This window comes from Ailuropoda melanoleuca, chromosome 10 (genome assembly GCF_002007445.2).
Source record: "Ailuropoda melanoleuca isolate Jingjing chromosome 10, ASM200744v2, whole genome shotgun sequence".
In the NCBI taxonomy this organism is placed as follows: domain Eukaryota; kingdom Metazoa; phylum Chordata; class Mammalia; order Carnivora; family Ursidae; genus Ailuropoda; species Ailuropoda melanoleuca.
The window spans coordinates 19,460,788-19,486,804 of NC_048227.1; the positions used below are offsets into that span (position 1 = coordinate 19,460,788).

The 26,017-nt window shown below is 39.9% G+C and overlaps 1 long non-coding RNA gene across 1 annotated transcript in view; it reads right to left on the bottom strand.

Annotated features, from left to right (window-relative positions):
• Positions 1-569: 569 nt before the first annotated feature.
• The window catches only part of LOC117804152, a 31,189-nt gene continuing 5,741 nt past the window's right edge, over positions 570-26,017 (bottom strand). The window contains exon 3 of the long non-coding RNA XR_004628446.1: positions 570-657. This is a non-coding gene — a long non-coding RNA (uncharacterized LOC117804152). The remainder of the gene's footprint in view (positions 658-26,017) is intronic.

Genomic DNA, 26,017 nt, shown 5'->3' on the forward strand with positions numbered 1-26,017 from the left:
GAGAGGAGGCAGCAGAACGGCAAAGACAGATGACAGAGGAACTTGACATAAATTCAGCTTCTATATCCACCATGGTTCTATCCGCAAATGCAACACGGTCTTCTCAATTACGTGATTCAGGGAATTCCCTTTCTGCTTAAACAAGCTTGACTTGAGTATCTGTCCCTTGCTTGCAGGAGAAAGGGTCCCGACCAATTCAGAGTGTGTTGCAAGGGGATTTGACCTAGTCTACCTATTCTATGGAGCCAGGAGAGTGTGCCCTCAGCCCCCCTTATGCTGAGCCTACAAGGGACAGGGAGAGTGGGCAGTAACCTCCAAATCATTTTAATTTCTGAGTAACCCAGAACTGCCTGTTTGACTTCAGAGTCGAGGACAAGTTCCTATAGATTTAATGAGATTTTTGCTCCCTTTGAAAGGAAGAAAGCCTGTGACAGTCCAGGAGTTTTTTCCTCTCCATATGGAAAGCCCAAAGACGTTTTACTAGACTGAGAAGTAGGAGAGAGGATTTGCACCCTCCAAAGGTCAGGTATTTGGTTCAACATGATCTAACCCTACCTGAGGGTCCAGCCTCCATCCTCAGGTACTGGGAAGTCTTGATCCTGAAGCTGATATCAGACTGTGCTCCACGTCAAGGACAGAGGATCATGAAAATGGCCCCTACCACAGAAATAAAAATGACATGTACTTTACAATATCCCTGTACTATTCAGAGAGAGCTCTCCTACAATGTATTCTCTTATAAACCTAACAGCGTTATAGATAGCTCAAGTATTTAATTTGCATATATATAGCTATTGTATACAGATTTTTTCCCCGAGAAATGAATGGCCAAGAATTATACTTCCTAGTCATTTTTCCTGTGACACAGTTTGAATTTCTTACCCCCGTTTTATTGATAAGAAATTGAAGGTACAAAGAATAACAAAACCAAAAATATAAGCAAGTCCAATATGAGACAGAGAGATTATCTGGCCTGGCATGAGAATCGTTCAGAACCTGGGATAATTCTTGGTCACAATCACATTTCACAGAATTTTATTTTTTAAAAATAAATTTCAGGGACGCCTGGGCGCCTCAATTGGTTAAGTGTCTGCCTTCAGCTCAGGTCATAATGCCAGGGTCCTTGCTCAGCAGGGAGCCTGCTTCTCCCTATGCCTGCTGCTCCCCCTGCTTGTGCATGTGCGCTCTCTCTCTGGCAAATAAATAAAATATAAATAAATAAGTAGATAAATTTCAAATATGGAAAAGAGTTTGTGGTTCAACATGGCAGCCCAAGTATCCCCAACCCTCCCCCATCCCATTCCTTCCAAGAGGTCTTCGAAGAGAGGATATACCAAAGAAATACACTCAGTAATGACTTCATCAAGAGGATGGAAAAACTGAAAATACAATAAAGGAACTTTTTTGGGGGGGGACCACAAGGGGCAATCAGAAACTCCAGGCTTAAAAAAATTAAAAGAAAGTCATGGTCTAAATATGAAAGTAATTAAATGTGTCACAATTTTAAGCAACTGATGTAAGAATACAAAAATCTTTTAACCTTGATGTTTTGACATTCTTACTTGAATGACCCAAGGGTTGTGGCCTTATATCCATAGAAAAGAAAACGTAATTCTAGCTCAATCCTTGGTCCAGGAGTAAAGAATAATCACATCATTGTAATAACGAGGACACCTGTTTGTATTCAACTTTACTGTCAACCAAATGGCAAAGAACAAATTGACTGTGTCTGAAGAACAGAATGTAGCTGTAACCATCTTGGCAATGTAAAATAAAAGGTAGTCCTCAGAAAAGGGGAGTTAGAAGGGTAAGCTGAGACGAAAGAAACAATGAGACAGTAAGGTCCTCATCTTACAAAGAATGTAGAAAAATAACATTGACAAAATAAGAAATGGGAAGAGAGGAATAACATTTAAACTATATTATATAAAGGTATAAATATAATTTTTTAAGATCTAAAAACAAACATACCAACTATTGGGAGAATAAGACAGAAGGAAAAGTGTTCACGTACCCGAATTAAATCTTCATCTTTTATAGAAAAAAAAAAGAAATAAAAATTGCTTGCAGTAAATAAACAAAAAAATAGTGATGTGAGTATATTCGACCCTTGAGCAACGTAGGTTTGAACTCCATGGGTCCACTTATATGTGGATTTTTTTCAATAAATACAGAACAGTACTGTAAGTGTATTTTTCTCTTCCTTATGATTTTCTTAGTAACATTTTCTTTTCTCTAGCTTACTTTATTGTAGAATACAGTGTAGAATACATATAACATACACATATGTGTTGACTGTTCTTATAAGTTGTTGGTAAGGCTTTCCATCAACAGTAGGCTATTAATAGTTAAGTATTCAGGGAGTCAAAAGTTATATGCAGATTTTCAACTGCACAGGGGTTCCATGCCCCTAACTCTCTGCATTGTTCAAGGCAACTGTACTGTTTAGAGTCCAGTGGAAACAAACAGACATAGTTAAAAAGAAGAGTACATGCAGATGAAAGGTGGTTGCTTTTTGTCAATAAATGCTTCTGAATTATATGACTTGTTACCATGTGGATCTATTCCTGTGATAAAATTTTTTTTTTAATTTTAATAGATAAAATTCTGGAAATGGATTCTCTGAATCAATGACAATGTTATGACAATAACTTTTGACGGTGTTAAAAAAGAATGGATCTGATTTAATAGTGCCCTAGGGAGCAATGGTATCCCCCACAATTCAATTCTGTAAACATTTATTGAGTAAATAGATTCTCTGTGACAGGACCTCTGCTAAGCCATAGGGAGGATAAAAAGATGAATCAGACATGGTTCCTGCCTCCGGGAGCTAACAGGAAAGTAAGAGGAAAACACAAGCACACAAGATAAGGTTGAATGTACTAAAGGCATATAGTTCCATCAAAACCCAGTGGGGGCTGGGAGGAATGGGTGGCTATGGGATTTCATATGAGGCAGTGAGGAAGCGTGGCTCACACTGCCAGTGCCCCACCCATATCCCCTTTGGTCTCTCTACCCCAGTAAATATGACAGCATCCCACTGAGAACACCTGTGACTCTTCACATAAGGGTGAAGAGGACCTACACAGAAATATCATTATTTAGAGTGACCCTGGACCACAGCATCTCAGGACCACTGGCAGGTTAATAGAGAAATTCCCTGACCACAAGATTATGGTCTTTTTAAATAAAATACCTCCTGAGTGAAGACCTTTAACAATGGATCAAATCTGGGCAAGCAAAGATCAAGGAGAAGGAAACTGCAAACAGAAAGAGTAGCAGGAGCAGAGAACAGAAACGTAAACACAGCTTTGCTTCTCTATGGGATTTTACATGGCCTCTGAATTTCTCTTTTGAAGGATTCATCTGGCAGTCTTATAATTATTTGGTTCATGCCTGTCTTCCCCACTTGGGTGAGCTCATGAAACTAAGCCTTAGCTTATCTACTAACTACATCCCCAGTAATACCTGACATCTAGAAGATGTTCAACAAGTTGATGGAATGAGAAATCCCAAAACAAGGAGTGGAGAGGGGAGAGACAGGATGGTAGCCTCATGTACAAGCCTACTCTTTGCCCTGAAAAGCGACCCTCCTACCTGCAGAAATGGCGACCAACTGGCATCTTATAAGAGGCCCCCGCCCCTGTGAACCTTTGCCTGCAGGCACTTCTCCATGCACCACCTCACCCGTGCCCACAACCTGTTTCTGTCTGCCCTGGATCCACTTCTTGCTTTCTACCCATCTCTTCCCATTTGCTACATCAGCCGTTTCCTGGCTTCTGGACTCACTTGTGATCTGCACTCAGATACATCCATTTGATCAAAAAATGTTAATTGAGTACTTATTGTATGCCAGACACTGGGACATGATGAAGAACTACATGTACATAATTTCTGCCCCCTCTGAACTTACATTCTCCTGTGGTAAGCAGATAATTGTGCTCAAAAAAATATCACAGACTGTATTTGAGTGATATGAAGGAAATGAAAAAGATGTTATGAGGTAGAATAATAGTCGATCTAAATTAGTCCCATGTTGCCAGGGGAGGAAGGGAATTATAAAAGACTTTTCTGGGGAAATGACATTTAAGCTGGGAGGAAATGTTTGAGAGATAAGGCTGGAGAACTTGGACCAAATCATTAAATCATTCAAGGTATTACAGACCGTATTAAGTTTTGCTATAGTAATACCAATGGCTTACAATAGCAACCTATTTCTAACTCATGTGATATACCCATTGTGAGTCTTGTCTCCACATTGCCTTCATGCCTGATGGATCAGCCTTTATCAGGGCCAATGCCACTCTCATAAAAGAGGGAAAAGGGAGAAATGAGGAGCCATATATATGGTTCTTAAGCTCCTGCTTAAAAGTAACATACATCATGTTGGCCCATGTTTCATTAGCTGAAGTCACGTGGCTACTTTTGTGTTCCACAGGGTAGGACTATATAATCCCCCTACAAGACACATGACCAAACCTAACATTGGGGAGGCAGGGAAGTAGAACACTTTGCTAGGGAGGGACATCACGTATTTTGAACACAAATATAATGTCCTACACAGATCTTATCTTCAGAGCAATGGAAAGCCATTGAAGGGTCTTTAGCAGTAATACGATTTTTTTTTTTTTTAAATCACCCTGGTTACAGTGTGGAGACGGTTTGGAGACAGTCAAAAGTGGATGTTAGTTGGGGCACCTGGGTATCTTGGTCAGTTGAGTGTTGGACTCAGTTTTGGCTCAGGTCATGATCTCAGGGTCCTAAGAATGATCCCTGAGTTGAGCTCCGCACTCAGTGAGGAGTCTGCTTGAGATTCTCTCTCTCTCCCTCTGCCTGTGCCCATTCTCCACTCACACACACACGTGCACTCTCTCTCTCTCCCTCTCTCTAAAATACATACATACATATATAAATACATTAATAAAAATCTTTTTAAAAAGTGGATGTTGGTTAGGACAGTGGTAAAGGTGGGAGAAAATGCTGGGTTACATTAGGGTGATAGCAGTGGAAGGAGACATAAGTAGGCGAGTTAGAGAACATTTTTATGAGATGAAATCTATAGGACCTGATTATTTGTTGTGTATGGACAGTGAGGAAGAGAAGGAATAAAAATAAAGCCCAGATTTGACTCTATCTTCACTTCATAGTTACCCACTCATTCCAAGACACCCTCTTCCTTCACTAAATACTCCATATCTTACTAAACCATTTTCCTCTCCATTCCAAATGCTGCCACCATCCCAAGTGACTTCAGTATGTATTTGAGCAACCCATCCACTACCTATACCTTTCAAATTTTGTGCCTTTTCAACTCCATGCCCTTCCCCTCTGCTTCTCTTTGCCTATCTTCTCCTATGACCATACCTTAGACCAAGTCATCATCCAACAAGAAATGCCATGCTCTAAAATCTTAAATCCTACAATTTTTCTGTGGCAACAGTTGATAATCATATTGGCTTGTTTTTGTTTTTGTTTTTGTTCAATCCTTAATCTTCTTTACTGATGTCTGACTTTTTCACCCACCTGGGAAAATTCCAACCCTGGATCACTCCAACAGCTACCTCCCATGTATCTACACTAGGCTGTGAGCCCTGTTGGAAGAGAACACGAAATCACAAAGAATGAAATCTTTGCAAAATATTGGTTGGAAAACTCAATGGGACCCTTTCTGCTGCTCTGAGTATCTTCTAAGCTTCTGCTAGTTAGTCTCTTGAACTTTCTCCTTCGCCTCTTCTCTGCATACCCTTGGGTTAAGACCTCACCTTCTACTTCCCAGAGAAAGTAGAAATGCTATATGACCTCCCCTTCCCAGAGCTCCTTCAAAGGGAAATTACCCCTCACAGTTCCTGTGGTGAGGGGAAGGCCAAGACTCAACTCACATGAGTCCATCCACTGTCCAGTCAAACTCAGATCATCCATTGACTAGCCAAAGGCCAATATTGGCCATTGTAAGCCAATTTGTAAGCCTGGCTCAGAAAAGTATCAATCTCCTGAATCTGGAATTGAGAAACCAAAGCAGCTGAATGAACGTCACCTGGGTAGCCAGTAGGATTCGCAAGTACCCAGAAGATACTATCAAGTAGAAACGAAATGTAAATAGAAAGAGCAGTCGGCAGAGAAAGGAAAATGAAGCAGAGGAAAAGGGAGAAGACAGCAATTCCCTGCCATTCATTAGAGAGGGAAAATCTTAGTTCTCTGTTCCAAATTCTGTAAGGCTAGCTCTCCTTTGGTTCCTTGGGTTCCTAAGATTTTTCATATATTCTGTTGCAGACCTTGCTATTTCCCTATCCACACTGCCTTCTCCTTTTGTCCCCCTGAATAACACAATTATGATTTTGTTTGGAGGACAATATGCCCAATTAAATATACTTGCCTCCCCAAACCCTCTTGCAGACAGATGGTCATGTGACTTGGTCTGACCAATGAGATATAAGTGGTAGTCTATCGCTGGTGCCTTCTAGGAAAAAATTTTTATTAAAAAAAAAAAGTCTCAACTGACATGCACCTTTTACCATTCCTTCCTTCCAAGAGATCAGGCATGATGCCTGAGGAACAGTAAACATCATATAACCAAGAGAGCAAAAGCTACATGCCAAGTGTGGTGAATCAGGTAGCTAGAAAGAGCTTAAATTCCTTACTGTTTCCTTAAGTAGCTGTATCATCCTTGAACTGCCTATCTCTAGATTCTCAATATTTGAGAAATATGTGACCCCTGTTAGATGAAACACTTATACTTGGATTTCTGCATGCAATTCTAGCTGATAAACACCCTTGCACAAGCTTGAGTAGATCACCGTTCCTTGTACCCAGAACAGCCGCGACTGATAAACAAAACAAAACACCAGATAGAACTTTCTTCTCCTAGTTGCCAACTCACCTACAAAAAAAGTGCATCCACATCATCCGAAAGAAGGAGGCCCTACCTGCTAATAAGTCCTCACACATTCTAGACCCTATGACTTCTCCTCAAGAACCCTGCCCTGTCTGTGTGCCTGGGTGGCTCAGCATCTGACTCCTGATTTCAGCCCAAGTCATGATCTCAGGATCGTGAGATCGAGCCCTGAGACAGGCTCCGTGCTGAGAGTGGAGCATCTCTAAGATTCTCTCTGTCCTTCTCCCTCTGCCCCTCCCCCTTGCTCCCTCTCTCTCAAAAACAAAAAATTTAAAAAAACAAAAACAAAAAACAAACAAACAAAAACAACAACAACAAAAAACCTGCTCTGTCATTCACCCCCTTTCCTCCTTACCTTAAACCTCCCTCTTTGCTCTGGCCCCTGCCTATCCATATTAAGCCTGCACAACTATCTCTCATTTAAAATAAATCCTGGTGCCCTCAATCCCATCTCTTCTTCTTGCCCCCACGCTGTATTTCTTGTCTTCTTAAAAGGTCTACTGGGAATTATCTTTACTCTCAACTCCTGTGTCATTTCCTTTCATTCACTTCCGAAAAGCAACTTCATCCCCACCACTTCACTGAAAAATGCTTTTCTAAAAACAGAAGTATAATTGATGTACAAAAAAACTGCACATGTTTAATGTATACAGTCTGATGGGTTTGGACATATGCACACACCCACGAAGCCATCACCGCAGTCGAGGCAATAGACATATTTGTCACCCCCAAGAGTTTCCTTATGTCCCTTTGTTTTTGTCTTTTGTTCTTGTTGTGTGTGTGTGTGTGTGTGTGTGTGTGTGTGGTAAGAACACTGTGCATGAGAGCAACCTTCTTAGCAAATTTTTAAGTGCGCAATACAGTATTGCTGACTCTAGGCACTATGCAACATAACAGCTCTCTGGAACTAATTCATCTTGCATTTAAAGAAAACTCTTGAGGTCTCCAAAAAACAGAACACATTCTACACCCCAGCCACCCAACTTACTTGCTGTTTACATAGATGCCATGTCATCCCTCACCCCCAGGCCTTGGCACAGACCCTCCCTGGGAAGAAATGCTCACTCCACACCCCGTCTCACCCCACATTTACTGGGCTGTCCTGAATGTGCCCTTAGTCTTAACTCAGACATCACATTTTCCTAGAAGCCCTTCCTAAAACACCTTCATCCCCTTCGTTCCCAATAAAGTACTCTGTACCTCAGTTCCCTCAACTACATAATGGGAATATGAATAGTACTTACCCTAGAGAATGTTGTGAAAATTAAATGAGTTAATAACTATAAATGCCTAGGACCCTTGGCTAGCACATAGCAAGCACTATATAAGTGTTTATTCAATGAGAAAATGGACAATTCACTTGTTGAAATTACTTATGTCGGACAATTATCACACTATATGGAAACTGCCTGTTTGTCTTCCCTTCTAAACTAGTGGTTCTCAAATCTGGCTTTACAGGGGTATCACTTGGGAACCTTTAAAAACATTCTGATCCTGGAGTGCCTGGGTGGCTCAGTCCATTAAGCATCTGCCTTCAGCTCAGGTCATGATCCCAGGGTTCTGGGATCGAGCCCCGTGTCGGGCTTTCTGCTCAGTGGGGAGACTGCTTCTCCTTCTCCCTCTGCCTTCCTCTCTGCCTACTTGTGCTCTCTCTGTCAAATAAATAAATAAAATCTTAAAAAAAAATTCTGGTCCCTAAACCATATCCAGACCAATTAAGTCTCTGTAAAGATGGCATTGGTCATAAGTTTTGTTTTGTTTTGTTTTGTTTTGTTTTGTTTTGTTTTGTTTTGTTTTGTTTTGTTTAGAGAGAGAGAGTGAGCATAAGCCGGTAGGCCAGGGTAGGGTGAGGGGAGGAAAGGCAGAGAGAGAGAGGGAGGAAGAGAATCTTAAGTAGACTCCTTGTGAAGCCCTTGTGGGGCTCGATCTCATGACCCTGAGATCAAGACTTGGATGCTTAACTGACTGAGCCACCCAGGTGCTCTCTCATATTTCACACACACACACACACACACACACACACACACACACACACCCCTCTATTGTGTGACCAAGTGAAAGCCACAACTCTAAACCCATTGATTCTAATCCCTAGCTGCACAGTAAATCATCTGAAGAGTTTTAAAAAAAAACTGATACCCAGGCCCTACTCCAGACCGCACTCAGAATTTCTGGAGGTAAGGTCGGACATCAGCATTTAATTATAAAGCTCCTGCATGATACACAGTAAGGTATAAAAACCATAGGTTGGCAAACTACAGCTCATAGGCCAAATCTCGCCTGCCATCTATTTTTATAGAGAAAGATTTATTGAGACACAGCCACACTCATTTGCATATGTCTATGGCTGCTTCCATACTACAAAGGAAAAGTTGTACAGAAACTCTATGGCCCAGAAGCCCAAAATAGTTGCCCAAGACCCTTGTTTCAACATTATACCAATATTACCGAGCTTGGTGTGTGTTGAGCCTTTGAAAAATTAGTTGTCCATGTTAATATCCACCCCTTCTCCCCTCTAAAATAACTACCAAGATTCTCTTTTTTCTTTTTGCCTTAGCTTTATGGTTCAACACAATAAATTCAGCAAGTCTTGGAGACAATGCCCTTCGCGGGATGTTTCACTAGCTCTAAGACACTTCATCAAAAAAAAACTCATTTTACTTTTCCACCAGTGAGTGGCTGCAAGCAAAGATTGCTCTCCACTTCTCCAATAAGCAGTGGTCCTCTGGGAGACTTGACATTCTCCATTTAATTACCAGTAACACAGTTAGATTATTTCCCCTGGGCGTTACCCCATCGCAGCTGGGAAAGCCACTCACGCTATGGGAGGGTGGGGTGTGCTCTCTGTGACACTGCTGCTCACGCCCACCCTCAAAAACAGTCAAAACAGAGGGAACTTAACTCTCAGCCTTCCTCTTAGCCGCTCATGTCAATTCATTCTCTCAAAAAAACAAAACCAAAAAATGTTTCAGCTCATTTGGCTCCAGGTTACTTCAAAAGCATGAGCCTCTTTTCAGCCTGAGGTTAGATACCAAAGAAACAGCTGCAAATTTAAAATAAGGTAGTGTACCTGCTTCGGGTCTTTCCAAACCTTGTCAGGAATGCAAGATCACAGTCAATTTGGGAGGAGATACAGAACCTCTGGGCCACAGGGAGAGAAATTGGTGAGAATCATGGGTTATAACCTTCCGATGTCCCGTCCCCTCCTTGGAGGTTCAGCCGATGAAAACAGCCCCTTTCACAGCATGGTGTGATTTTATTTCTATTAATCTCCCTCAGCTGCCAGGGAGATCCCACCCCTAGTTCTTGGGATGCTCCCAGACCATTATTCAACTACCAACTCACTCTGGCTCCTTAGGAGGATTAGTTGTTACACAGCATAATTTAGTTTCTGCAAAACAGGACTAATTTCCTCTTGTCTGTCTGCATGGCAGTGCTCTGAGGGGGAAATTCAGGGAGATGTAGAATTCAATGATACTGCCAAAGTCCACCAAATCCAGTACCCCTGCCTCCCCCCCGCCCCCCTCCCCCCCGGCCAAGTTGTATCACTCCAGGATCAGAGGATTTTACGGCCATTGCTCATTTTCTAAAGGAGGAAACTAAGTGACATAAGTCACTTAGGTGATGGTATTTCCAACAGCTTATGTGACATCTCCCCTTGTATAGCTAATAGGTTTGTCACATCTAGCATGTCTAGTTTCTCCTATTATCCCCAACCTTCTTCCCCTCCATGTAAACATGGAGCTCCAGCGTCCACATGCCCAGTTGCTTAGGTTGTGTACAACCTGAGGGTCATGCCTGGTTCCTCTCTTTCATCCAAGCCCCACATCGAGTCCATGAGTAAGGGTGGTCCCCTCTGCCTCCCTAACACTCTGCCACTCCCCTAAACTATGCCACCATCTCCATTCACCCAGGATACTTAGTGCTGCTAATACAAAAATCTCAACTTCTACTCTTGATTCTCCTACAATGTATTTTCCATTCAGCAGTCATAGTTAATCTTCTGAAATGTAAATCTCATCAAGACATTCCACTGCCTCAAGTCATCTAATGGATTCTCTCTCACTTAGAAAAAAATTCAATCTCCTTTCCTTGGCCTCTTAGTCCTCTAGGCAGAGATCAGGGTTTCTCAACCATGGACATCTGGGGTTGGATAATTCTTTCAGCGGGGGCTGTCCCGTGCCCTGTAGGATGTTTGCATGCCAGCAATATACCCGCACCCTAAATGGTGACTCTGCCTCTCAATCCAACTTACCAAACTCATCTGAAGCCACCTGCAACCTCTAATGCTTACCCTACCCTGATTCACCATGCTCCGACCCCACTGACCTACTTTCAGGTTTGTTCCCAAATTTACACTTGCTGCTCCTTTGCCTGGAAGGTCCTTCTACCAGATTCGCACATGGCCAACTCCCTCCTGCCAACCAGGGCTCAATTCAAGTCTTCACCTCCTCAAAAAGACCTTCCCAAACATCCTGCCCAAGCAGTCCACCCTCCATCTGCCTACCCACCCTTTATTCTCTATCATTGCTCAGTTTTATTTCCTTCACACCCATTAGTACCTGAAATTATCCTATTCATTTATTTGCTTCTATCCTGTGGGCTTTTCCTGGACTATAAGCTCTAGGAGACGTCATCCACCTGCTCCTTCTTGCTTCCCCAATGCCTACCTAGGGATTGCGTATAGTAGGCATTCAGTAAGTCATTGTTGAAGGACTCAGTGAATGGGTCAGTAAGACTAGAACTCATGTCTGCTAGGGCTTTATACAGGATTCCCTCCAAGGCCCCAGGGCAACTGGATCCATTTCAAGAAAGTGATGATCTACCATGAGAATACAGGCTTCCTGAGTTCAAATCCTAGATCTGCCATTCATCAGCTGCATGACCCTTGCCAAGCTACTACACTCTCTCACCCTCTGTTTTCTTGTCCGTAAAATGGGAATAAGAATGGTCTCTTCCTCCTAGGATTGTTGCAAAGATTAAGTGAGATAATAAACACAAAATACACAGTGGTATTTTATATTTAAACACAAAAACAGAGTTAGGTCCTGTGTGTTTGGTGTTTGTTGTTATGATATATTGTTTCACCGATCAAGAACTTTTCAGGAGAAGGTGACAACCACTGCAAGATGCAAAATTCCAGTGCCTCCTCATCTATCTACCCTGAGAGGAGAAGCAGTCCCACAGAACTTTCTATCAGGGACTTTTTCTCCCGAAAGCTATTTCCCTCCAGTTCAAATAAATCTGGTTTTATCTTGGGCCCAAGCAGCAAACTACCTGTGTAGTAGCAACCTTTAATAGCCCAGAACAATATAATTGCCACCTCTTAGCATTCTCTTCTCCAGGGTTAAATAATTTTTTTTAAAGATTTTATTTATTTATTCGACAGAGATTGAGACAGTCAGCGAGAGAGGGAACACAAACAGGGGGAGTGGGAGAGGAAGAAGCAGGCTCATAGCAGAGGAGCCTGATGTGGGGCTCGATCCCATAACGCCGGGATCACGCCCTGAGCCGAAGGCAGACGCTTAACCGCTGTGCCACCCAGGCGCCCCTCCAGGGTAAATAATTCTAATGTCTCGAATGCCTACTTGCTTTTCCCACTTTCTGATCACTTACATTCATTGTTCTCAATTTGGAAAAAGATCTAAATGAAGAAAAAGGAGAGCTGCTGTTGCCATAGCAACTGCAAAGGGACAGACAACCCAGTCAGGATGAAATAAGAAAAGTCAAGTTGTTTATGTTTTGTTTTTTCCATTTTTCTGATTGAAAACATTCCATTGCTTTGAAACAGAGACACGTGGCTGACACTGTCATTCTTATACAGTGCCTCCGGATTCTTCCCTCTCAACCCCGATGGAAAGGGGGAACTGTCAGAGTCTGATGAGAAAAGGTGCTTGGTGACATCTCTATTGAAAAGCATCCCCCATTTTATCACTTTTAAGGCTGAGTTCTGTGTTCATCCAACATAGTACACAGCCTCTCTCCCCACTTTCTGTCTTGGTTTGCATTACAATGGGGCACCTGCCTCCTCCCCCAGCTAAACTGATAAACTCTTAAAAGATCAAGAATAGTGTTTCTTCCCTATATTTAAAAAAAATACTTTGAAATCACACAAGTAAAAGAGCCTTATACAATAACTCAAACAATCTACATACATCCTCCCTTTGCATCACCACTAATTCTACAGCACACACACACACACACACACATACATTTTAACATAAACAGAATTATACTATATACACTGATCTCAGAGTTGCCTTATTCGCATCACATAATGCAGATATCAATATATTATTGCCCCACCTCCTCTCATTTTTGTTATCATTTGCCTAGTATTATCTTATTTCAACCCTTTATTTTCAGATTTTACATATATTTTTGCATTAGTTTATCACTTACAAATACTATGTAAATAATGTTTTTATTTTTTAACCCAGTTGAGTGGTGGTTTAATATAATGATTAAGAGCATGGCCTTAAGCAGCAAAGAGCCTGGGTTTGTGTCCAGCTCCTATACTAGAAGCAAATGGCTTCATCTCTCTTAAACTTCAGCTATCTCATCTCTAAGAGGAGTAAACAGAGAACCTACCTTGCAGGATTTAGTGCTTTAGTGTTAGCTTTTTTTTTTTTTTAAGATTTACTTATTTATTTTAGAGCAAGTGCATGAGTCAGGGGAGAGGCAGAGAAAGAGGGAGAGAGAATGTCGAGCAGACTCTCCACTGAGTGTGGAGCCTGGCCTGGGACTTGATCTCAAGACCCTGAGATCATGACCTGAGCAGAAACCAAGAGTGAGATGTTTAACTGACTGAGCCACCCAAATGCCCCAGTGTCAGCTTTTAATAAAAGCAGCTATCTAAAGTCTAAAACATGGTAGATACACACTAAATGGTGGCTATAGTTTCTGCCTTTTGATAGAGAAATTTAACTCACTTACATTTAATCTGAATACTAACACTTGAGTTTATTTTTGCCACCATATTTCAGGTTTTCTATGGTTATCTTTCTTGTTCTTTTTCCCTTTCCTTCCTCTAACTTTAGTGGGATTAATGTTTTCTTTGCTCAATTTTTCTAGTTGTTTTGGATATGTATATGTATCCAAACATATATATAATACTTACATACAAATTTAAATTCTGTCTTTCTCTCCACGATAGTTAATATCTATACCCTCCTTCTGATAATGCTTAGCTTTCACTTCTCTTCCCAGCTGCCCTCTCCTACTCCCTGTGTTAAAAGCAGCTGGGGTTTTTATTCTAAACTATAGCCCTATTTGCATTACACATCAAATTCTTTACCCTTAACTATTTGTTGTGTTATCTCTGTGCTTTTTCAGGTCCCGGATCTTCCTTTTTCATTGAATTTCCATTTTCATTTTTGCTGGAGTATAACCTGAAATAATATTTTCAGAGAAGGGCTCTGAATGATACAATTCCTAGATACATGTAGAGTACCAATTTCAGATGCAACATAAGTTTCTGAGAATTTTGAACTCAATTTTTTCCTAGGATCCAGTGCTGATGTTCAGAAATCGGATGCTAATCTAATTCTCTTCTCTTTCTTGGAAGCTTATTTCTTCCCTTCTGGAAGTTTCAAGAATGTTCTCTTTACCTTTGTTTACCTAATGTGTCCTGGTGGGTTTTTATTGCTATTATTGATACTGCTCAGCACTTTGTGCTTCTGTCTTCAGCTCTAGGAAATGTTCTTCTATTGCTTCTGTCACCACACTCTCCTTTTAATTTTCTTAACTCCTTTCAGAACATCTATTTGTAACTTAAAGGCCTATCCTCCCTGTCTCTTATGCTTTACACCTCTGGACCCTTTATTCCACATTCTGGAAGAGTCCCTCGCTTCCAGTTTTCTTTTTTTTTTTTTATTAACATATAATGTATTATTTGTTTCACGGGTACAAGTCTGTGATTCATCAGTCTTACACAATTCACAGCGCTCACCATAGCACATACCCTCTCCACTGTCCATCACCCAGCCAGCCCATCCCTCCCACCCCCCTCCACTCCAGCAACTCTCAGCTTGTTTCCTGAGATTAAGAGTCTCTCATGGTTTGTCTCCCTCTCTGGTTTTGTCTTGTTTCATTTTTTCCTTTCTTCCTCTATGATCCTCTGCCTTGTTTCTAAAATTCCACATATGGTGCGAAGCATTGGTGGTTCAGCGGTAGAATTCTCGCCAATGAACCATGAGAGACTGTGGACTCTGGGAAACAAACTGAGGGCTTCAGAGGGGAGGGGAGTGGGGGATTGGGATAGGCCGGTGATGGGTATTAAGGAGGGCACATATTGCATGGTGCACTGGGTGTTATACACAAATAATGAATCATGGAACATTACATCAAAAACTAAGGATATACTGTATGGTGACTAACATAACAAAATAAAAATTATTATAAAAAATAAAAATAAAATGAAATAAAATTCCACGTGAGTGAGATCATATGATAATTGTCTTTCTCTGATTGACTTAGTTCGCTTAGCATAATACTCTCTAGTTCCAACCACATCGTTGCTAATGGCAAGATTTCTTTTTTGGGGGGCACCTGGGTGGCACAGCGGTTAAGCATCTGCCTTCGGCTCAGGGCGTGATCCCGGCATTATGGGATCGAGCCCCACATCAGGCTCTTCTGCTATGAGACTGCTTCTTCCTCTCCCACTCCCCCTGCTTGTGTTCCCTCTCTCACTGGCTGTCTCTATCTCTGTCAAATAAATAAATAAAAAATCTTAAAAAAAAAAAAAAAAGATTTCTTTTTTTGGTGGCTTGAGTAATATTCCATTGTATATATATACCACATCTTCTTTATCCATTCATCTGTTGATGGACATCTAGGCTCTTTCCATAGTTTGGCTATTGTGAACATCGCGGCTATAAACATTGGGGTGCACATGTCCCTTCGGATCACTACATTTGTATCTTTGGGGTAAATACCCAGTAGTGCAATTGCTGGGTCATAAGGTAGCTCGATTTTCAACTTTTTGAGGAACCTCCATGCTGTTTTCCAGAGTGGCTGCACCAGCTTGCATTCCCATCAACAGTGTAGGAGGATTTCCCCTTCTCCACATCCTCACCAACATGTGTCATTTCCTGACTTTTAATTTTAGCCATTCTGACTGGTGAGAAGTGGTATCTCATTTATATTTCCCTGATGCTGAGTGATGTTGAGCACTTTTTCAAGTGTCTGTTGGGCATTTGGATGTCTTCTTTAGAGAAATGTCTGTTCATGTCTTCTGCCCATTTCTTGATTGGATTATTTGTTCTTTGGGTGTTGAGTTTGATAAGTTCTTTACAGATTTTGGATAATAGCACTTTATCTGATATGTCATTTGCAAATATCTTCTCCCTTTCTGTAGGTTGTCTTTTGGTTTTGTTGACTGTTTCCTTTGTTGTGCAAAAGCTTTTTATCTTGATGAAGTCCCAATAGTTCATTTTTGCCCTTGCTTCCCCTGTCTTTGGCGATGTGTCTAGAAAGAAGTTGCTGCCGCTGCAGTTGAAGAGGTTGCTGCCTGTGTTCTCTTCAAGGATTTTGATGGATTCGTGTCTCACATTTAGGTCTTTAATCAATTTTGAGTCTATTCTTGCGTGTGGTGTAAGGACTAAAAGACTTTGTGATCACCAAAGCAGCCCTACAAAAAATACTGAAGGGGGTCCTCTAAGCAAAGAGAGAGCCTAAAAGTAACATAGACCAGAAAGAAACAAAGGCAATATACAGTAACAGTCACCTTACAGGCAATACAATGGCACTAAATTAATATCTTTCAATAGTTACCCTGAATGAAAATGGGTTAAATGCCCCAATCAAAAGACACAGGGTATCAGACTGGATAAAAAATCAAGACCCATCAATATGCTGTCTGTAAGAGACTCATTTTAGACCCAAAGACACCTCCAGATTGAAAGTGAGGGAGTAGAAAACCATTTACCATGCTAATGGACATCAAAAGAAAGCAGGGATAGCAATCTCTATGTTAGACAAATTAGATTTTAAACCAAAGACTATAAGAGATGAGGAAGAACACTATATCATACTTAAAGGGTCTATGCAACAAGAAGATCTAACAATTGTAAATATTTATGCCCCTAACATGGAAGCTGCCAATTATATAAGCCAATTAATAACAAAATCAGAGAAACACATCAACAATAATACAATAATAGTAGGGGACTTTAACACCCCCCTCCTTGAAATGGACAGATCATCTAAGCAAAAGATCAATAAGGAAGTAAGGACTTTAAATGACACACTGGACCAGATGGACTTCACAGATATATTCAGAATATTCCATCCCAAAGCAACAGAATACACATTCTTCTCAAGTGCACATGGAACATTCTCCAGAATAGATCACATCCTGGATCATAAATCAGGTCTCAAGTGGTACCAAAAGACTGGGATCATTCCTTGCATATTTTCAGACCACAATGTTTTGAAACTTGAACTCAATCACAAGAGTAAATTTGGAAAGAACTCAAATATATGAGGCTAAAGAGTATCCTATACTAAAGAATGAATGGGTCAACAAGGAAATTAAAGAAGAATCACTTCCAGTTTTCTACTTCAGTCTCCAGCCCTCTCGTTGACTTGAGTTTTGTTTTACAATCCTACTTTAAAAATTTTAGGCCCTCTAATTTCCCATTTTTCATAGTGGCTTTCTATGGTTGTGACAGACTCCTGAATCTCTGAGGAACTGATACTAATACCAATCTTGTTTTCCTTCCCTCATTAATTCTTTCTCAGAGGTTAGTTTTTGTGTTTGGTGGGTTTGACACCTCTCTTGTGATGGTTTTTCTCAAATATTTGGTGAGTTTTTTTCCCCTTGTATTTTGCAGATGAGGGTTTAGAAGGAAAATATTTGGCAGGTAGACTAGATTTCGTCAGCTCAAGTAAGATCTCTATTTACCTGGCGGCAAATTCAGGTTTTGATCCTAGAAGCTCTTCCACAGGTGATTTTGAAGGTTAGAGGTGGGATGTACAGTCACACATGGTGGTGCAGCAGACTTCAAGGTGGTTCCCATGATCGCTGCCTCTTGCCATTCAGGTCCTTTTATTACCCTATCCCATTGGGTGTGTGGTAACTGACTTCTACCCAATAGCATATGGCAAGATGATGGGTCCCATGATTATGTTAAATAATGTAAGACTCTTTCATGCTAGCAGACTCGAGAGTCTCCCTCCTCTCTCCATTACTGGGTTTAAAGAAACAAGTTGTCATAAATCCTATAGCTATAAGGAAATGAATTCTGGCAACAACCTCAGGAAACTGGGAACAGAACCTTCCACAGTCAAGCCTCTAATAAGAACCAAGCTGTGGCTGACAACTTGATTTCAGCCTTGTGAGACCCCAAGAAGACCCAGCTGGGCTATGCCCAGATGCCTGACCCACAGAAACTGTGAAAGAATGTGTATTAAGCTGCTAAGTCTGTGGTAGTTTGTTATGCAGCAATAGATGACTAATATAATATTCGTCCTCTGGATGGAAGGACTCCCTTCTCTTGGGGTTATTGGTTAATTGGGTGAGTTAGCCTATTTCTCCTTCCCCAGTGCCCACTTGGAGAGTTTCCTTCTAGGAACCATGCGTACACACACACACACACACACACACTGTAAAGAGGTATACTTTCAGCTCTATCCTGGGGTCAAAGCCTGGAATCAGGAATGATCAGGAGTTCCAAATTCCTTTTTGCTATACAAAACAGTAAGACTAAAGCAGAGCAAAATAAAAATGAGTGGCCATTTTCATGGTTGAAAATAGATGCAAAATTCCTAGATAAAATATTAGTGAATAGAATTCAACAAAATGTAAAAGAATAATAAATCATGAACCAGCAGGATTCATTTCAGAAATGCAAAGACAACTTAGTATTAAGAAGATTTAAGAAATTATTCATCAGAATCATCAGAGAATTTAGTATATGATAAGGTAACATTTCGATTCGGTGGTAAAATTATAAATTACTAAATAAATGGTATCAAGACCGCTGGCTAGCCTTTTGAGTGAATGGTACTCCTTTTTTATATTGTCTGCTCATTTTTTATATCATAACAAATCTCAAAAGGATAAAAAAAATTTTAAGTAAAAAACAATTACTTGAAACAAAGATGGATTTTAAAATAAATTTGGAATGGGAAATCTTTCTAACTGTGGCACAAAATCCAGAAGCCATAAAAGAAAAGATCAAATACAGATAAATAAATTGACCTCATAAAAAAATTTAAATGTCTGCACAGCAAAAAATACAAACTGGTGCAGCTGATTATCTGTTTTTTGAGGAAAGTGAAGGGATCTGAGGTTTAAATACAAGAAAACCCCAGTGAGCCAGGGAGAAAGGTCTGGCCTAAATGGAGAGTGACTGATATATCAGAGAGAAGGTGGGTGGACATGTGGAAGTGCACAGGGGGTGGATATATTCCTGCCCACCACAGAACATCCACCAGGGACAAAGCACTATATGCTTCGGGCAATGAAATGCTCAGCCACTTGACATCAGTCCATATTTGTCATAAACCACCACAGTCCTGGCACAGTGGGTGCAGCCGATAACTGATCTACAGGAGGGCAAAAAGCTTCATCCCCCATCTGAAGACAACTCTGAAGGGTCATCTACCCTTCAAAACTATCTGTAGGGTCAGCTGAGGACTCTGCTGAGACTGCATCTTGCTTAGTTTCTCCCTGTGCCCAATCCTGCTTTCCCCCTTTCCTCTGAACTTGCTGATCCCAATAACATGCTTTAATAAACCCCTTACCCATGACTCTGCCTCAGAGTCTCCTTCCTGGGGAACCCAACGTACAGCACACACAAACAACATTTGAGACTGCCTATTTCCCACACCCTGGCCAGCAGTGGGGTATATATCACTCTTAAGTCTTTCCAGTTTGATAGGTCAAAAGTAGTTTCTCTCTGTTGTTTAAATTTGGAGGAACATAGACACTTTCGTATGCCTTATTGTCATTAGGGGCACACACTGAAGCAACATTTTAGGAGGGCAACTTGATAAAAATATAAAAATTGAAAATTATATATACCCTTCTTAACTTGAGGTGTTTTTAAATTTTTTAATTTGTATTTTGAGGCAATTGTAGTTTCACTTGAAAGAATACAAAAAGATCCCACGTACTCTTCACTGAGTTTCTCAGTGATAACATTTTGTAAAACTAGAGTACAATATCACAATTAGGATACTGGCATTGATACAATCCATTCATCTTATTGAGGTTCCCCATCTTGTTTCATTTGTGTGTGTGTGTGTGTGTGTGTGTGTGTGTGTGTGTGTGTGTGTGTGTTTAGTCCTATAAAATTTCACATTTGGATTCACATATCCCCATTAGAATTCACCACCACAGTGAAGAAACTGAACAGTTCCATCACCACAAGGATCATTCCTACTGCCTTTTATGACCAGTCTTCCATCCCCCCAACTCTCCACCATCCAACACCACCCCATCCCTAACCCCTGGCAATCACTAATCTGTCTTCCATTTCTAAAACTGTGTCACTTAAAAAATGTTATCTATAAGGGGAATTACATAGCATGTGACCTTTTAGGATTGGCTTTTTACACTCAGCCTAATTCCTTAGATTCTTCCCAGTTGTAGTGTGGACAAATGCTCTGTTCCTTTTTATCGCTGAGGTGTATTCCATGGTTTGGAATGCAAAGCAAGCTACAATCTGCTTCACTATTACCATGCTGAAAGACATCTAGGCTGTTTTTAATCTAGCAGTTCAAGATCTAGACATTTAACCCTCAAATACAGTGACACAAAGGCAAAGAAGTATTTACAATAGCCAAAAAAAAAAAAAGAGAGAGAGAGAGAGAGAAATAAAGAAAGGAAGGAAGGAAGGAAGGAAGAAAAGAAAGAAGAAAGAAATCCAACGTTCATCAGTTGGGACCTAGTTAAACAAACTGCATTAATTCACCTAATGTATATGTGCCCCTATAGAGATATTCCATATACATAATTGAGTTACAGAAGAGTAAATAGAATACGCTCATATGCTCCTTATGTGGTTTAGATTTTTTTAAGTATTACTGACAGCCAAGGGAGCAAAGAGAGCAATGTTTTCATGTTTCAGTTTATACCCATTCTGTAATTCTATATTCCTGTCCAGTATTTATCTTCTCAAATTTCCTCATGTTGCATTGGGTAAGCCCTCACTAGAATTGTAATGATTGGTAGTTAAAGCAGACATCCATGTGTTGCTTCTTACTTTAATGACAATGTTTCTAAAGATTCACCATTAAGTATAATATTTGCTGTATATTAGCATAGAGAATATAGTCAATGGTATTGTGATAGTATTGCTTGGTGACATATGGCAGCTACATAGCATAACATATAGAGTTGTCAAATCACCATGTTGTGCACTCGAAACTAATATATCATTGCATGTCAATTACACTTCAATAAAAAATATTTGCTGTATATTTATGGTAGGTACCCTTTGTATCTATTTCTCATCTTTTTAATCCTGAAAGGTTGTTGCATTTTAGCAAGTGTCTTTCCAGTACCCACTGAATTTCTTCCCCTTTAATCTCTAAATACAGTAAGGTACATTGATATTTACATTGATTCCCCAACTTGAATTTCTCAGATAAATTCTACTTGATCAAGATATATTATTCTTTTAATACATCACTAGATTCAATTATCTGGTATTATTTAGAGTCTGGCCTCTACATTCATAAGTGAGATTAGCCTGTAATTGTAGTTTCTTGTCTTGAAATCAGAAATAAACTAGCTTTATAAAATAAGACTGGTAGGGCCCCATGTTCTTCTATGCTCTGATATGTATGATGGGAGGAAGCTCTTCTCTGGGATTCCATAGTGCTTGTCTATATAACTAGAAAAGGCTTGTGTGGTGGGTGATAGGAAGGGAGGGGCAGACTGATAGATGGGTCTTTACCTATTTTTTGTAAGTGTTTTCTATTGGCTTTCTTGGACCAATTTTTGGTAATTTATATTTTCCTTGACATCTTTGTCCATTTTATCTAGGTTTTCAAAAGCACTGGTACATGAAGTTATACAGCTGGATCATATCATTCATACATTTATTATGTGAACTCAACTATACATGCTCTATTACATTTTTTTAAATCTTTTTAAAGAAAAGAAGAGGAGAAAAAAAGGGAGCCTAACAATTCAGACCATGTCGCAATTCCTCCTGTTATTCCAATTAAAGAAGTTATGCCTCATATGAGTAAGATGTGAATCTGCTATTCATGTAGTCAGCCTGTTTCAACACTTGAGTTTCTCACCACTCCAAGAGTAATTCAATAGTTTAAAGATATTTTTCATATAAGTCGGCCATGAATCATAAATATAATGATGGAATTCAAAGCTGAAGAAAAATCATGAGATTTTTGCAAGAGCATATCTATTTCCGACATCAGCCCAACTTACAAAAGAATTTCACTGGCAATTTTCATTATTTGCAGTTCCTACTTCACCCTCTGACTTTAGCTAAGATGCTATACAAAGAAGTTTTCTAATTTTAAAAATCTCTGCATCCATGCTCTCTCTCATCATGTGTAATACCATTTGTGTCTTCTCTCTTTGCCTTGATCACCCTTGCCAAAACTTTTTGTGTTTTTATCATTCTTTCAAATACTCCAGCTTTGGGTTTTATTGATCATCTCATTTACTGGGTTTTTTGTTTGTTTCATTTATTTCTTGATTCATCTACTTTTTTGAGTTTATTTCATTTTTGTTTTCTTGTCCACTGTTGCTAGAGTGTAGTTTGGGATTTCAAAGGGAAATTCAGCAGTCCTTAAAAAAAAAAAAAAAAAAAGTACATGCATTCTAACCCAGCAATTTCACATTTCTGAATCTAAACATTTTCCTTTCACATTATTGTTTGTAACAAAAAAAGGAAAAACCTAAAAGTACATCAATATGAATATAACACACCACCCTATGCTATACTGAAATAGAATAGTATATAGCAGAGAAAAAGAGAAAAAGAGCTCCGCAAATGCTGCTTTACCTCCTTTTCTCTCCAAATAGCTATCTAGTTGTCTTTAAGCTATTTACTGAATAGTCTTTCTCCCACCACTTGGACACACTACCCTTGTAACATACTAAATCCTCATCTGTTCTTGGATCTGTATTTCCACACTTTTTTCCACGCCATTGAGCTATCAGTCTACCCCTTCTGTCTATATTCTGATGTTATAAATTTTGCTGTTTTATAATGTATTTTATTATATAATGGAGCAGATTATTTCTCATTCTTCTTCTTCTAGAGAATGTCCCTGGTAAATGCTGCAAGTTCCAAGGGAAAAAAATGCTATTGAAATTTTGATTGAAATTGCATTGAATTTATGGATTTATTTAGTGAAAATTGACATCTCTACAATTCTGAGTCTTCCTATTCAAGTGTAAGGTTTGACACTCCATTGATTCAAATCTTCTTTTACGGCCCTCAATAGAGGTTTATAGTTTTATTCATATAGATCCTTCACATTGCTTATTAAGTTTATCCCCAGATATTTATGACTATTGTCTCACAAGAATATGGAATTCAGTATTTCCAAAACTGAATTTTTAATCTGCCTCTTCAAATCTGTTCCTTTGCCAGATCCTCCCCAGTGCAATTAGGACACCTGTGTTCACCTGGTGCAATCGCCAGGAATCTGAGTCATTCCTGGGTTCTCCTTCAACCACACATCCAAGTCATGACCAAATCTAACCATACTTTCTCTAAAATATATCTCAATCCCTTGACCTCTCTTCATCTACACTATCACTCTCCTTGTCTAAGCCAAGCCACCATCTTAACTTATTGTAATAACTTGATAACTACTCTATGTCCTCTTTTCTTCTGTTCTTTACACAGCAACATCTTTTTAAAAAGATTTCTTTATTTTAGAGACAGAGGGAGAGAGCACGCACATGGTGGGGGTGGAGGGGAAGGAAGAGGAAGGGTGAATCTCAAGCAGACTCCATGCTGAGTGTGGAGCCCAACATGGGGCTCGATCTCACAACCCTGAGATCACAACCTGAGCCAAAACCAGGAGTCAGGTGTTTAACCAACTGAGCCACCCAGGTACTCCAGGGGCATCTTTTTTAAAAGGGAAATTGACCAAATCACTCTCATGCTTAAAAGCCTTCAACGGCTTTGCACTGCACTTAGATGCAATTCAACATCTTTAACAAGGGCAACAAGGCCCTAAATGATCTGGCCCCTATTTATCAGTTACTTCAACCTTATATCCCACCAATATCCTTCTCATTCATGACACCCAAGCCCTAGGGGACCTATCTCAGTTCTTCAAATTACCAACTGTGGTTAATTAGATTATTGTTTCTATTTCATTTTCTCCATGTAATAGAATTATACATCTTCTTCTCTGATATTGGACTTGGCCATGTAATTTGCTTTGGCCAATAGAATGTAAGTAAACATAGCAAACAGAGGCTTTGAATGGGCAGACATGGTTTGGCTTGGATTTCTGCCATCTGGCAAGAGAGCACTCTGATTAGCCGCTGGCCCCAAATGGAGAGATGAGTGGAACAGATCTGAGCCCACCCCGTATGCCAAACTAGCACTCACCAACAATGAACACTCTTGAGCAGAACATTAGATATTTATTGTTTTAGGCCACTAAGATTTGGGGAATGTTTGTTACACAGCATTCATCACAGCAATAGCTCACTAATGTGCTAGTTCTTTCCTACCTCAGGGACTTTGTTGAATGTATGCCTGCTTCTCTAGACTGTGAATTTTATAAGGATTAAATCTGTGTCTATTCTGTGTACCTCTGTATAGCTGGGGCCCAGCATAATACTCATTATATGGTAGTAACTAAATAAGTATTCATAGGCAAAGTTATTGGTATGGTAAATACTACCTTTGATTTTATTCAACTTTGTAACACTGTTTAGGTATATAATTGTTTTCACATACTTTGTTATCCGTCATTTCCTTAAGCTCTTATTGTTCCTAATTTTTTTCCAATTGATTCTTTTTGGTTGTCTATAACTAAAAGCATATCTGTGGTGGTCGTCTGTTAAATTGTGGTCCTGACAAACCATGCCTCTTGGTATTCACATCCTTGTGTAGCCCTTGCCCGATTTTGCACTGGGCCTGTGACTTGCTTTTAACCAACAGACTGCAGTGAGGATAGCAGCATAAGAATTAAGGAGGCCTAGAAGGTTCTACTTTTGTGCTTTTATGAGTCTGGATCTACTCTATAAGAAGTCTGGTTCCCCTGCTAGACGGACCAGATACAAAGGCCATATAAAGAGAGAGGAAAAGTATCACTCTGATTGGCAGAATCATGAGCAAATAATAAAATGGTTGTTGTCTTAAGCCACAGAGCCTTGGGGTGGTTTGTTACACATCAATAAATAATTGAAACATCTGTAAATAACAACTTTGAGGGGAAAAAAATAAGAGAGAGAGAGACAAACCAGGAAATAGACTCTTAGCTACAGAGAACAAAGTGATGGTCACCAGAGGGGAGATGGCAGGGTGATGGGTGAAATAGGTGATGGGGATTAAGGAGCACATTTGTCCTGATGAGCACTGGGTGTTGTATGGAGGTACTGAATCACTAAACTGTATACCAGAAATGAATTTAACACTGTATGTTAACTAAGTGGAATTTAAATAAAAACTTGAAAAAGTAAAATAAAATAGATTTGAAATTAAAAACAACTTTTGTCCCCAATTAAAACTGTTATACTAACTTACACTCCTGTCTAAATGTGTTGACTGGGGGGCACCTGGGTGGCTCAGTCAGTTAAGCATTTGACTCTTGATTTCAGCTCATCATGATCCCAGGATTGTGGGATTGAGCCCCACATCAGGGAGTCTGTTTGAGATTCTCTCTGCACCCCCCCACCCCGGGCCCTTTCTCTCTCTCAAACGAATAACTAAATCTTTAATAAATAAATAAATGTGTTGGCTGATTCTTCGATCCCATTTTGTGATCCACCTGAAAAACAATAAATCTTAATTTGCTAAGGAAAGTAGAATTTGGAGAAATGGCATCAAAATATTCATATTGGTTATTTCCTGAGCATTGCATTATAGGAGGAGGGACTTCCAATTTCCATTATATTTTTCTGTTATTTCTAAATTTTATATATAAAGTTCATTGCTTAAATACTAAAAA